General features: G+C 38.6%; 1 protein-coding gene across 1 annotated transcript in view; it reads left to right on the top strand.

The window, feature by feature from the left end:
• The first annotated feature begins 895 nt into the window (after positions 1-895).
• Positions 896-12,294, top strand: part of gabra3 (gamma-aminobutyric acid type A receptor subunit alpha3) — a 114,656-nt gene continuing 103,257 nt past the window's right edge. Inside the window, exon 1 of the mRNA XM_016267671.1 lies at positions 896-1,046. The gene's annotated coding sequence lies outside the window, so the exon portion shown is untranslated. The remainder of the gene's footprint in view (positions 1,047-12,294) is intronic.

Genomic DNA, 12,294 nt, shown 5'->3' with positions numbered 1-12,294 from the left:
CATGCTTTAATGTTAAAAAAACACATTATTTTTCAAATACTGTACATTATTGTAGGTCCTCTATGCCCCGCCTCTCTCAAACGCTTAGTTTTCTACAAAGTCCCTCCTTCCGACAAGCGCAGTCTGCTCTGATTGGCCAGCTGACCCAGTGCATTGTGATTGGCCGAACACCGCAAGCACTTGTCGGAAATGTAATGCCCCTTACCATAATCGCGAGCTTCATCTTTCAAAATAAATGTAAAGACAGTAAATAATGTCATTAGTTTTACCATCAGTTCAAGCCCGAAAGGGGAACAGAGTCGTGTGACAGACACGGTGAGGAAGCTGGAATGTGTTTGCAGTACACAAGCCACAATGCACAATCAGCTTGTAACACTCCAAAGAGAAAGGACAACTTGAAATCGCATCATATGACCCCTTTAAATACTGTAATATACCATAAAGGTAGTGAGCAACATCGCCTACAATTTGTAGGCTACTTTTTATTTGTAGACTACTTTTCTTCTGAAGTGAAATATAACTCATTAATCAATGACAAGACTTGCCTCCACTTTGGACTTTTGGCACGTGTGTGTGTGTTTTGAACAAAGAATTGTGAATGGAAAAGAGCTGCCTAAAGATTCTTCAAAATAATCTGGGGTTTCTTATGTCTTGTAAGATAATAACATAATGTTGACTAAACTATTACTTTAATTGGTGATTCTCTTCCAAAGGGTCACCGTAGCCTTCATTTAAGCGTCTGGAAACGATCCGCGGCGATGTATTCGAACCCTCCTCCGAGCGGGAAATTTGTCGCCATCCAGCACCCATCTGCGAGTGAGGGAAGGAGGGGGCGGGAAGGTTCGTTTGAGGAGGGCAGGCTTTCCAACGTTACTAGCGCTCCCCCACTACCCTCATTTCAGCATCTGAGGCAAATACTTCAAAATTCACCCATTGGACATGAAAGAATTCACTGGAAAATAAGTGGAAAGACAGAGGGAGAAATCAGCTGCCAGAGCTCAGAAAGTGTCTGAAGTCCGTCGGAAGAAAACAAGGATTTATCTCTGGTGAGGTACATTTCATGTAATAATGACTGAATGATGCGTGTCATATAGATATAAAGACAGGGAAACGCTGTTAAAGACATGTCTTCGTAAAATCCCGCAGTGTTTTATTCACGAGTAAGTGTGTTTTTCAGAGGAGCACGACATTTGTTTTAAGGTTTAACAGGTCTCTTTTCGCCACAGCAGACTACAGATACACTGAGGTGAACCTGACCAGGAGCGAGAGCTTATCACGGGCAAGACTGACGACTGTTACTTTGAGATGATATCACTTAAAATATTGCTTTCCCCCATTTATTAAGATCAATTTTAGTCACGCTGTCGATCGGTAGCTAATTTATTCACACTGTTGAAATACTGATGATGCGACATAAAGCTTTTGTTTTACTGAGGTAAAAGTCAACGTGTAACTATGAGTTGTGCGTTTTATAGTCGTCTATTTTATTAATGGAAAATGTGATGGCAAATTGATTACTCTTGTAGTAGCGTATAACCTTGAATGAAAACTTACTACATTTTAGGATTCTTCAAGATTATTTCCATACAAAATTCCAATGTATTATCTGAGAAGGAATGTGCTACTGTCGTCGTATTCGGAACTTAAATATTCTTAAATATTGTAATATTCCAACGAATAAATTCAGTGTTCAAAATAAATAAATAATAAAAGAAAATACAGCTAAGCTGTATTCGATCGATCGGATCCCAGAGTGTCAGAGATAACACTTGGATTGCGCGTGCGTTTTCTGTAGTTTGCTCCGTCTGCTGGTTTTCATATTGTGACAAATCATTTCAGTCAATAGATAGCCTATGGTCTTCATGGAGTTACTTTATTTATGAGCTCAACAGTAACGCGTTTATGCAACCGGTTTCTAATGCAAGTGAGCTTGCTTTCAAATGGGTGGAAGACGTCTGACTGTTTATTAAAAGAGAGCGAGAGAGAGAGAAAAGGGGGGTTTAGTGCGCAAACAAGCGCCTTGGGTATGAATGAATACACTTGTATCATGTAGCTACTGGAGGTCCTGCATTTACACGGTGTTTATAAAAAATATTGCAGCTTGCATCAAAACTGTTAAAGGAATATTTACCCCAAAATAAAAATTCTGTCATTATTTAATCATAATGATGTCCTTCTAAATGGCCATCCACCCATCTAACCCTATAGGACAAGAGGTTTGGAAAATGGATGGATGTTGTGCCAAATTTTTTTCTTTTTCTTTTCTTTTCTGATATTCATGCTAATGTTATAACGTTTTGTGAGGAACAGAATGGAAATGTTAAATTCTTCCTCTTTGCAGGTTTTAAAAAAAAAAAGAATCTCATTCACACTTGCAAGTCAAGTAAGTTTCATTGTGAATGATCATTAGACATGTTAAAACTAATTATGTTTACTATCAGCGCTGCAATGCATGTGTTTTAAGACGCCATGTTTGACGAAAGTGAGATTTATTTATTTATGATAGGAAAGTGTAAAATTGACAGAGATTGGAAAAATTCGAGCTCAGGTCCACATACATTATCATTCCATGCCATTTCAGTGCATGTGCATTACATGAGAGTTTGGTGGGGGGTTTGGAGATGTTCATCGAAAAAACTATTCACATTTCATTTTTTTTTTCTTCACAAAATTGTAGGACTTGGAATATAGACTGCAAAGTACTTCAGTGGTAATTAAAGGTAATTTATAGAGCTCAAAAGGCCTTGTTCCCATTCACATGGATTACAGCTGCATGATTTTATTCTTTCTTTCACGACATCTGCATTTTACAGAAGAAAGAAAACAATGTGGGTTTGGAACTAGAAGGTAACCTCATGATACACACTGACAAAACATTCGGCATGATTCAATACATTTTTAGGGAGAATCATAACATAATTTGACAACAGGATGTTCAAGAAAGAGAGTGAAATTAAGCGAGACATACACATGTTAATAGGAGAAAGACCTGGCCACATAAATGTCTCTCTGCAAAACAAATATAAATTCAATAGAGTTCACATCACTGAATGCAACAAATGTCCTGCATTTTATTTATTGTCAGCTAATTTCAAGATCAAAGGCTGCAATAAGAAAGAAAGCGACAACAGCATTGGTGACAGAATTTAGTGTTCACCCCTTATAAGAAAACTGACTGTGTGTTGAGCTCCAGTATGTGATGCAGAACGTTGAGTTTCATTTGCGACAGTTTGCACATCTGCTTGCCGAGGAGAGATGCTCATCTCCAGCAGGCCTTACCTGTGGCTTTCTGGCTTGTTGCAGCAGCACTGTGGTAGTTGAGTTGACTATGCCTTTATTTTATTTTATTTAAATAAACTATGTCTTTAGAAAAACTGAAAATATGTTTAAACCTTTTTATATAAATAGTTTATGCTAAAGGTTGAACAGTAGAAGAAATTAACTCATATAGCATTGCTTTTGGTGTATATCCCAACCCTTGAGAGACAAGGCGTACAGATGTGAAATGGCCTGGAACAGATTGAAATCCACATTAAAGTTGTGAAGACCATAGCCCAGATATCTTGGCAAGGCCATGGTAATGAGGGCAGTAGTAGATAAGAAACATGACAGGTTAAGTGCTGAAAGCTGAAGGTCTGTGAGCTCCAGAAGACTCCTCCCTCAAGGGAGCCATTTTCAGCTAGCCTGTGAGCTCGGCGAAGGCCTGAGTTAAAATTATAGCTCCAAATGCAGTGCTCAAAGCAAGGAAATAAACCCACTTTCAGCACTTCTGCAAAACTGAGAGAAGTGGGCATCAGTTTGTGTCTGCTCTCTCTCTCTCTCGCTCTCTTTCTCTCTAGCTTTAGTTCCACTAACTTCAAGGAAAGATTAATGCTTTACATTAGCATTTCACTTTAAAGGAATGGTGCCAAAGTGATTAAAGTTACTTCGAGGAATTATTAGTTTGTGCTGTTGTTTGTCACAACCATCCATTATTCCTAACTTTTAAAACTGGCTTCTGTCCCCAAGATATCAAAGCTGCTTGTCCTTTTTCAGGCAACTGACATTTGCATATTAAAATTGAATTAATTTTTATATATTTATTTATTCATAAGGTTGGAGGGAGGCAATGTTATTCTAGAATGTTATACCCTCTTCGACTCTCTGACATTTGACCACCTGTTTTAATCTAAATGAGCCATGACTCATCTACCGTGGAGTTGCAGGGTTTTGCTATTAACCTTGCCCTACCCTTTACACCTTGTTTTCAATATCACATAGGCAGAGCGAGGCATATAACCAGATGACTTCTTAACTGTGACTGTCTCTAAACAGACTTTTTACCATTACTTCAATCTTTCAAGTGCTTGGAGCTCAGAGCCTCTTTTTTTAGTGGGCGGCTATGCTGGAAAGAAGTGAAAAATCCAGATTTACACGTCAAACTGGGATGGCTGAAGAAAAGCACTGCCTTTTTTCTAACACAGAAAAATGTGTCTGAGCTCTCCAAATCCTTAGTATTTGGTATTCCTAGATGACTCAGCAGTTTTTACACCTCTGAAGTAGGATTATTTGACAATCCCCACTGAAATTTGCATGTGGTCAGCATGCAGGAGGAAAACACAAAGGAGAACATGCCAGCTAGATGGTCAAAGTTATGTGTTGTCTCATGTCAGACCTGGCCTGGTTGTATCTGACTAGAATACGAGCATGGGTCAGAATGGTCATATTATTATTTTTTGGCAGATTTCCCCCAATACTGCTTCACTTTAGGAGAATGATACAATTTACCTGTAAAACTTGACAGTGCTTTGTTTGTTTATTATTACACATTTTCAGAAACACAAGACAAAAGAAACAATGGTTTTGAAGACAAATCATAACCCAAACTATTAGCATACAGTAACATAGATTGGTTTACTTTAGTGTGATTGTGTTAGAGATGCCAGCTTGAGCATAAATCACTGTCCCTTCAGCCGCATAACCAAAAAGGAAAAGTAAAGCTGGGGTTAATCAATTCTGACAGGAGGTAAACTAGGTGAGCCTTTTTAATGGCAAGAAGACTCTACTGGGGTCAGTCAAGAGCTTGTCACTCACTAGTACAAGCAGTGAGTAGACAGATATGTGAAAGGAGAAATGAAAGTTAGCCTAGAGCACTCATGACTCACTGATTCAGCTCATGCACCTAAAGAGCTGTAGCCAATGAAAATCTTATTTGCATCTATTTAATGTATTTGTGAAATTAATAAAGACCACTTAACATGCAAATATCTTATGTATGTGCAAGAAAATTCAGTGCAATTCACCTGTGAAGACTTCTTTATGATAAGAAGACACATTTATTAGTTCAGCTAGTTTAGATTCTTTAATTTCCAAAAGAAATAAAATATGGTAATTTGCTCCCTGCCAGTACATAGGATTTACACTTCAGTGGCCAACACTTCTCATCTTCTAAAGGTAGCTGTCACACATTTTAGCATGCATATAATGTTCATTAAGTAGCTTCAAGGGTACTTGGACTTCATTTGATTCGTAGTCAAAACTGCATCAAATGAATATCGATAAACTGTGTTTGATAAGGCCAGTTTGAAGGGAACATGCTTTTATTAAACAAGTCCTTTTTTTCTTTGTTCAATTTTTTATTGACAGCTGAACTTGGAAGTTGAAGAGACAAAAGGGAAAACAGAAGACTTGCAAAGTCAAAGATAAGGACGGAATTAATTTTAGGTCGAAAAAATCCAGGTCACAGCCTCACATTCTCCCGATAGCTTAACTGCTTATCTTCTTCACAGACTTTTTGGTGGCTGCCTGCTCACAAGCATATAATGACCTGGACTCTTCCATAAAAATTCAACCTGTTAGCCATATTGGGCTTCAGGCACAGATTGGGACAATTACTCAAACCTTGGTCATTTCTCTACTTTTCAATCTTTTGGTCCTGTGGCTGCACTAGTCTCGTTAACTATGTGTTGACTGCATCACACTAATTTTCTCCTGCCTGCCAGAACCCAGTCAACTTTTTACTTTCCATTTCTTCCCTATTAATCATTTCGCCACTCATTATTTCATGTAGAGTCAGTTGGGATTGGTGGTGAGGCAGATAACGATAATGGTATTATGATTTCAGTTGGCATTAATCAGTATGATGGATAGTGTTTCAGATTGCATTAGCTATTGATCAAACCCGAGGCATCAAATGCGGTTGGTCAGCAGCAGATTATCAAATTTAGGTATCTGGAAATGACATGATATCACTAAACTGTTGGCTAACAGATATGTTGTTTTACATAGTGCATGCACGTGAGGGCAGAGAGCTTGAAACCTGTCACATCTGTCGGGCCAAAGAGCTTTGGTAGGAGAGATAATGCACAGTGATGCACATGGCACTTGACTGATGGTATTGATAAGTCACGAGTCCCACCAGAGCGCAGGCATCTTGCGTTTTGTTTACCCTTTAGGTGACAGTCATCTGTGAGGCAGAACGTTAGAGCGGCTTTCTTCCTCAGTGGCGGTTACACCTGACAGATTCCACAAAATGTTCCTCCTCCAGGAGGATTTGCGAGAGGGAACACTCAAGTCTTGATAATCTAGGAGGAGACAGCCAAGCTCCAAATTGACTAGCAATGTGCAAAACTACATTCCATTCCAACTTCTCAAAATCAACTAGACCAGAGATACTGAAATTTTGTGTCAATTTTTTAGAAACTTTTAGATAATGCGGTGTAATAAAATGACTTCATGTTACTTAATCATTGTTTGGTTTTAAAATGTGCCTTAATTAATTCATTTAATTTTCAAGATTTTTCAGTAATATTATTTCAAACTTGTAAATCATATTTATTCACAATAAATGCAAGCAAACAAAGAAACGTCTATCTCTCCCGCTCTAAAAGCGCCTCCTGCTGGCAGAAAATGAATTTGCATATTTATATGTGGGGGCGGGGGAGTGCCGCCACAAATAGAGTGTAAGGCTGTGGGAAACACTGCAGTGTTTATGCAAATGACTGCACCCGGATGACGTCACCTTGCCCCTCGGATCCAAAACGAGACGTTTTTGGAGTTTGATTAAATAAATGCTTTGTTTATAATGAGGAGGTACAAAGACCTTATATATGCCAAAAGATCGAGGCAAATTTGATTTCTCATGTCATGACCCCTTTAAATCAGCAATATTTTGTTGTTGTTATTTTGAGAAGCTGCCACTTCTCTTGAACTTAGGAGGTACAGCTACTGGACTCTTCCATAAAAATTCAACCTGTTAGCCATATTGGGCTTCAGGCACAGATTGGGACAATTACTCAAACCTTGGTCATTTCTCTACTTTTCAATCTTTTGGTCCTGTGGCTGCACTAGTCTCGTTAACTATGTGTTGACTGCATCACACTAATTTTCTCCTGCCTGCCAGAACCCAGTCAACTTTTTACTTTCCATTTCTTCCCTATTAATCATTTCGCCACTCATTATTTCATGTAGAGTCAGTTGGGATTGGTGGTGAGGCAGATAACGATAATGGTATTATGATTTCAGTTGGCATTAATCAGTATGATGGATAGTGTTTCAGATTGCATTAGCTATTGATCAAACCCGAGGCATCAAATGCGGTTGGTCAGCAGCAGATTATCAAATTTAGGTATCTGGAAATGACATGATATCACTAAACTGTTGGCTAACAGATATGTTGTTTTACATAGTGCATGCACGTGAGGGCAGAGAGCTTGAAACCTGTCACATCTGTCGGGCCAAAGAGCTTTGGTAGGAGAGATAATGCACAGTGATGCACATGGCACTTGACTGATGGTATTGATAAGTCACGAGTCCCACCAGAGCGCAGGCATCTTGCGTTTTGTTTACCCTTTAGGTGACAGTCATCTGTGAGGCAGAACGTTAGAGCGGCTTTCTTCCTCAGTGGCGGTTACACCTGACAGATTCCACAAAATGTTCCTCCTCCAGGAGGATTTGCGAGAGGGAACACTCAAGTCTTGATAATCTAGGAGGAGACAGCCAAGCTCCAAATTGACTAGCAATGTGCAAAACTACATTCCATTCCAACTTCTCAAAATCAACTAGACCAGAGATACTGAAATTTTGTGTCAATTTTTTAGAAACTTTTAGATAATGCGGTGTAATAAAATGACTTCATGTTACTTAATCATTGTTTGGTTTTAAAATGTGCCTTAATTAATTCATTTAATTTTCAAGATTTTTCAGTAATATTATATTTAATTTATAATATTTAATTTTTATCATATTTATTCACAATAAATGCAAGCAAACAAAGAAACGTCTATCTCTCCCGCTCTAAAAGCGCCTCCTGCTGGCAGAAAATGAATTTGCATATTTATATGTGGGGGCGGGGGAGTGCCGCCACAAATAGAGTGTAAGGCTGTGGGAAACACTGCAGTGTTTATGCAAATGACTGCACCCGGATGACGTCACCTTGCCCCTCGGATCCAAAACGAGACGTTTTTGGAGTTTGATTAAATAAATGCTTTGTTTATAATGAGGAGGTACAAAGACCTTATATATGCCAAAAGATCGAGGCAAATTTGATTTCTCATGTCATGACCCCTTTAAATCAGCAATATTTTGTTGTTGTTATTTTGAGAAGCTGCCACTTCTCTTGAACTTAGGAGGTACAGCTATCTGTCACTCCACAGTGCTGAAATGGTATTTATTTTTTGAATGTTGAAAAAGATGGACAGAATTTTAAACCTGAGACATTGTTTCATATCCAAAGTAACAAAGCACATCGGGATTTTTTTAAATTTGATTTATTGAATTTGAGGCACACTATAGTGTTCCGTTTATTAACTGAAAACAGACCAGACTAATCGATTCTTGGGATTTAAGAATCAACAACATTTCGTAAAAGTGAGAATTGATTAAAATCGAGAAATTTATATTTTTACCCAACCCTAGTAACCGTGCTTTACCAAGCGAAAAACAGTCAAATGCTCTCAAATGCCCATCTGGTGCATGCGTTCCTAGACTAACATCAGAGCTTTAGAGCCAAAGGAATGCAAGAATGTGCCCTGTAGGAATGGCCCCTCTCACATTATTATAATCGAAAAGCCTGCAGTGTAGATCTTTTATTTCATTATAATGGTATTCATTATATGCATCATTATATGTTTAATTGCTATGCAGAGAAAGCAGCAAAATTCTAATTCTCAAAAAATCCAAACTTGTAGCAGTGGATCACTGATGACCTTGTGACATGTATGAATTTGACCCCGAGGACTGTGATTATCCCTGGGCTAGTTGATGGGTTGTCTGAAAAACTAGTTGCCCTTGATGAAGCCCTGTATGATAATGCTGGTTTAGGACCGTGCCCAAGAGATAAATGGAACACAAAAGAATAAAAACATACTGGAGTATCCAGATGTTTTTAAAAACCCTCTTAGAGAGCACAGTCTTAACAAGCATATCACACTGTCAGCATACTAAAGCCCTTTCTAAGAAATTGCTGTAAAATGCATCCCCTTTTAAAGCTCTGCTGCTAAAAATATTGCAAAAAGAAAAAAAAACAGTAGGTTATGACCTAATTGACCTCTTTAAACTTTACCTGAATCTTTCAGGTAGCTTTTCAGTGTTTACATATATTGACAGCCATCTTCGAAATGGATCATCAAGAATGCATTTCACTAGTTGTATGTTGCTTAATTTAAAAAAGCATCATAAAATGATGCATTGCTGTTATCGCATCTGATCATTGGTTTGACAGAGAGATGTTCTTTGGCAGTGTGCCATGCATATATAAATAAGACAAATGTGCAGGTGTGACTGAAACATGTATTGGGAGTCTGTGGACTGGAGTTAATGAGTATATTTACCCAGTCATAGAGCCAAAAAAGGAGGGTCAACAGTTTGCACAAGAGACTTGGGCACCATTTTTCTGCAGAATATTGAGAATAAAATGCATTTTTTTCTTAGAAACTAATCCTTGTTGTTGCTGCCTGAGAGATATCCCTTACAAAAAATAAGTTTATTCAAGTGTGCTATTAGTATACTTCTTTTAAACTAAAAATAGGAAAGTATACTTTAAACCGAAACAACAGATGCTTCCACATGTAATCTAGCACGATCATCAGACATAAAACAGCATCAAAACTGTGTAACGTTATGGAATAAAATGTCGACCAATGAAGAGGTAATAATGACTGTCAAGCTTTGGGGTGTTGATCGACTTTATCTACATTTTGATTATCATTCTGAATCCAATTCATAGTCTTTTTTCAGCTTTTTGTTCAAAATGTTGTTTATTTTTTATTTATGAAACTTATCGACATTCAAGTGTTTAAAAAAAGAATGCATGAAGCTAGAATACATTTTTTTGTTTATAATCAGATTCCCTGTGCTTTTGATGTTTTTTCTATGTTCAGATATTCATGTAACAAAATATATACAAATAAATACCTAAATAGGGACATAGTAGTATACTTAAAATATGATGTAAAGTTCACTTAAAGAAAACTTACGAGTATACTTGCAGTATAAAACGACTAAACTAGTAGTTTACTGAGACTATACTTCAAAGTGTACTAAAAATGCTACTACAAGTATTTAATTAGTAAACTATCAGTATACCTATACGTTCACTTTTAGTATAGTTGCAGTACAAACTAAACATTTTGATGTAAACTAGTTGTGTACTCAAAGTTTACTACGGTCATACTTTAAGTATACTTAAAATTATACTTTTATATACTAGAAAGTGGGCCAATTTAGTCCCAAGGAGTATTGAAATAGTACACTTACAAGTATACTACTAGTACACTGATATTTGTATACTTACTACATAAAGTATACTTAAAAATATACTTGAACTTTACTGAAGTATACTTACTAAAATAAACTTGAAGTATACTACTTTTTGGTAAGGGATGGCTTACTTTACTGTGTCCTCCACATCTTCATTTATTCAAAGACATACTGGTTCTTAAACCTTAGGTTCCACTTCAATTTCTGTGGACATGTCTCTTCTTTACCTCATTACCAACCCAGATGTTTCTGCAGCGTTACGTTCAAGCCATCACTTCATTCGGAGATGTCACATGGATGGAAGGACTTTTCATTATCCATCTTATTGGAACCTCTTTTGTGTTCCACCAGCCTTGCCTGAGCACTGATATCTCTTGCTTTCGTTCCTTGGAGAGAGCTTTACTGGAGTGAGTGTATCATAAATGTGCTTTTTGACATTTGAGGGCGAGAAGCCTTAAAACCCCATTCGCCCTCAATCCATCCGCCTGTCATCCATTGCATGCGACACACATGAAGCAGTGCTGATGCAGCAGGGTTGAAAGGTTGTTTCATGCAGACATGTTCAGACGTGTGCAAATTTATCTTGACACTATACAAGTTTGGGTTTGTTTTAAAATTAAAGCACTGCACTCTGGAGAACTTTGGCAATGTTGTTCTTTCCTCTTTACAGTGAAATTGCTTTTGCCTTTTTTGCCATCTCCATTTATTAAACTGTCTTTGTACCCTGGAAGAAAGATTTGTGTGTGTGTGTGTGTCAGTGTTTGTGTGAATGTGTTAGAAAGAGTGAAGAATCTTGACATTCTGTCAACCGGAACGGTTCAGTTGTAAGAACTGCAAGCAAACAAGTTGTGACATACTTGATGTTACAGTACTGCAGCGATATTGCAGAGTAATTTTGTATTATGGCAGAAAGAGTTTGCTATGTTCCTCTTCAGGAACTCGAGCTGCGTCGGAAAATGCTAAGGGAACGTCTTCTGTGACCACGCTCTGAATCACATGTGAAATCAGTCCGATAGCTGAGCGGGACGTCACGGGCAGGTGACATCATGACCAGGAAGCTATAAAAGCACGTGCGGCTGAGCCAGCATCAGCTTTCTGTCATTTAGTGAAGCGCTCTGTGTGTGTCAGTCATATTTATTGTTGTCTGACTATTGTGAGAGAAAAGTCTATAAGCAGCTATGTCTAAAGCTCACGCTAAGACAAAGCATGCAAAGGGCGAGTGCAAGCCACGTTATAGGTTGTGTGTTCCTCCCTGCCCACGTTACATCACGAATGGGGATACACACAGCCTGTGCGTGGTTTGCTTGGGAGCGAGGCACGCAGAGTCGGCTCTTGAGGGGGCTGGCTGCCCGCATTGCGAGCGCCTCCCACTGCGTACGCTTCGCTCCCGGAGGGCTCTCTCAATGCAGCTACATTCGTGGGGTTCGCAGTTGGATCTGGCGGAGGGAATGGAGACGGGCGAGTCCCTATCTCCTTCCTCACCCACCAGATCCAGTGCCCGATCTCTGGGTTCGGAAGCCCGTTCTGCGGCTACTTCCTCCCGGGGTGACGGCTCGA

Source organism: Sinocyclocheilus grahami, unplaced genomic scaffold, assembly GCF_001515645.1.
Source record: "Sinocyclocheilus grahami isolate Dianchi unplaced genomic scaffold, SAMN03320097.WGS_v1.1 scaffold39.1, whole genome shotgun sequence".
Classification (NCBI taxonomy): Eukaryota; Metazoa; Chordata; class Actinopteri; order Cypriniformes; family Cyprinidae; genus Sinocyclocheilus; species Sinocyclocheilus grahami.
This window is presented reverse-complemented; position numbering and strand designations above follow the sequence as displayed.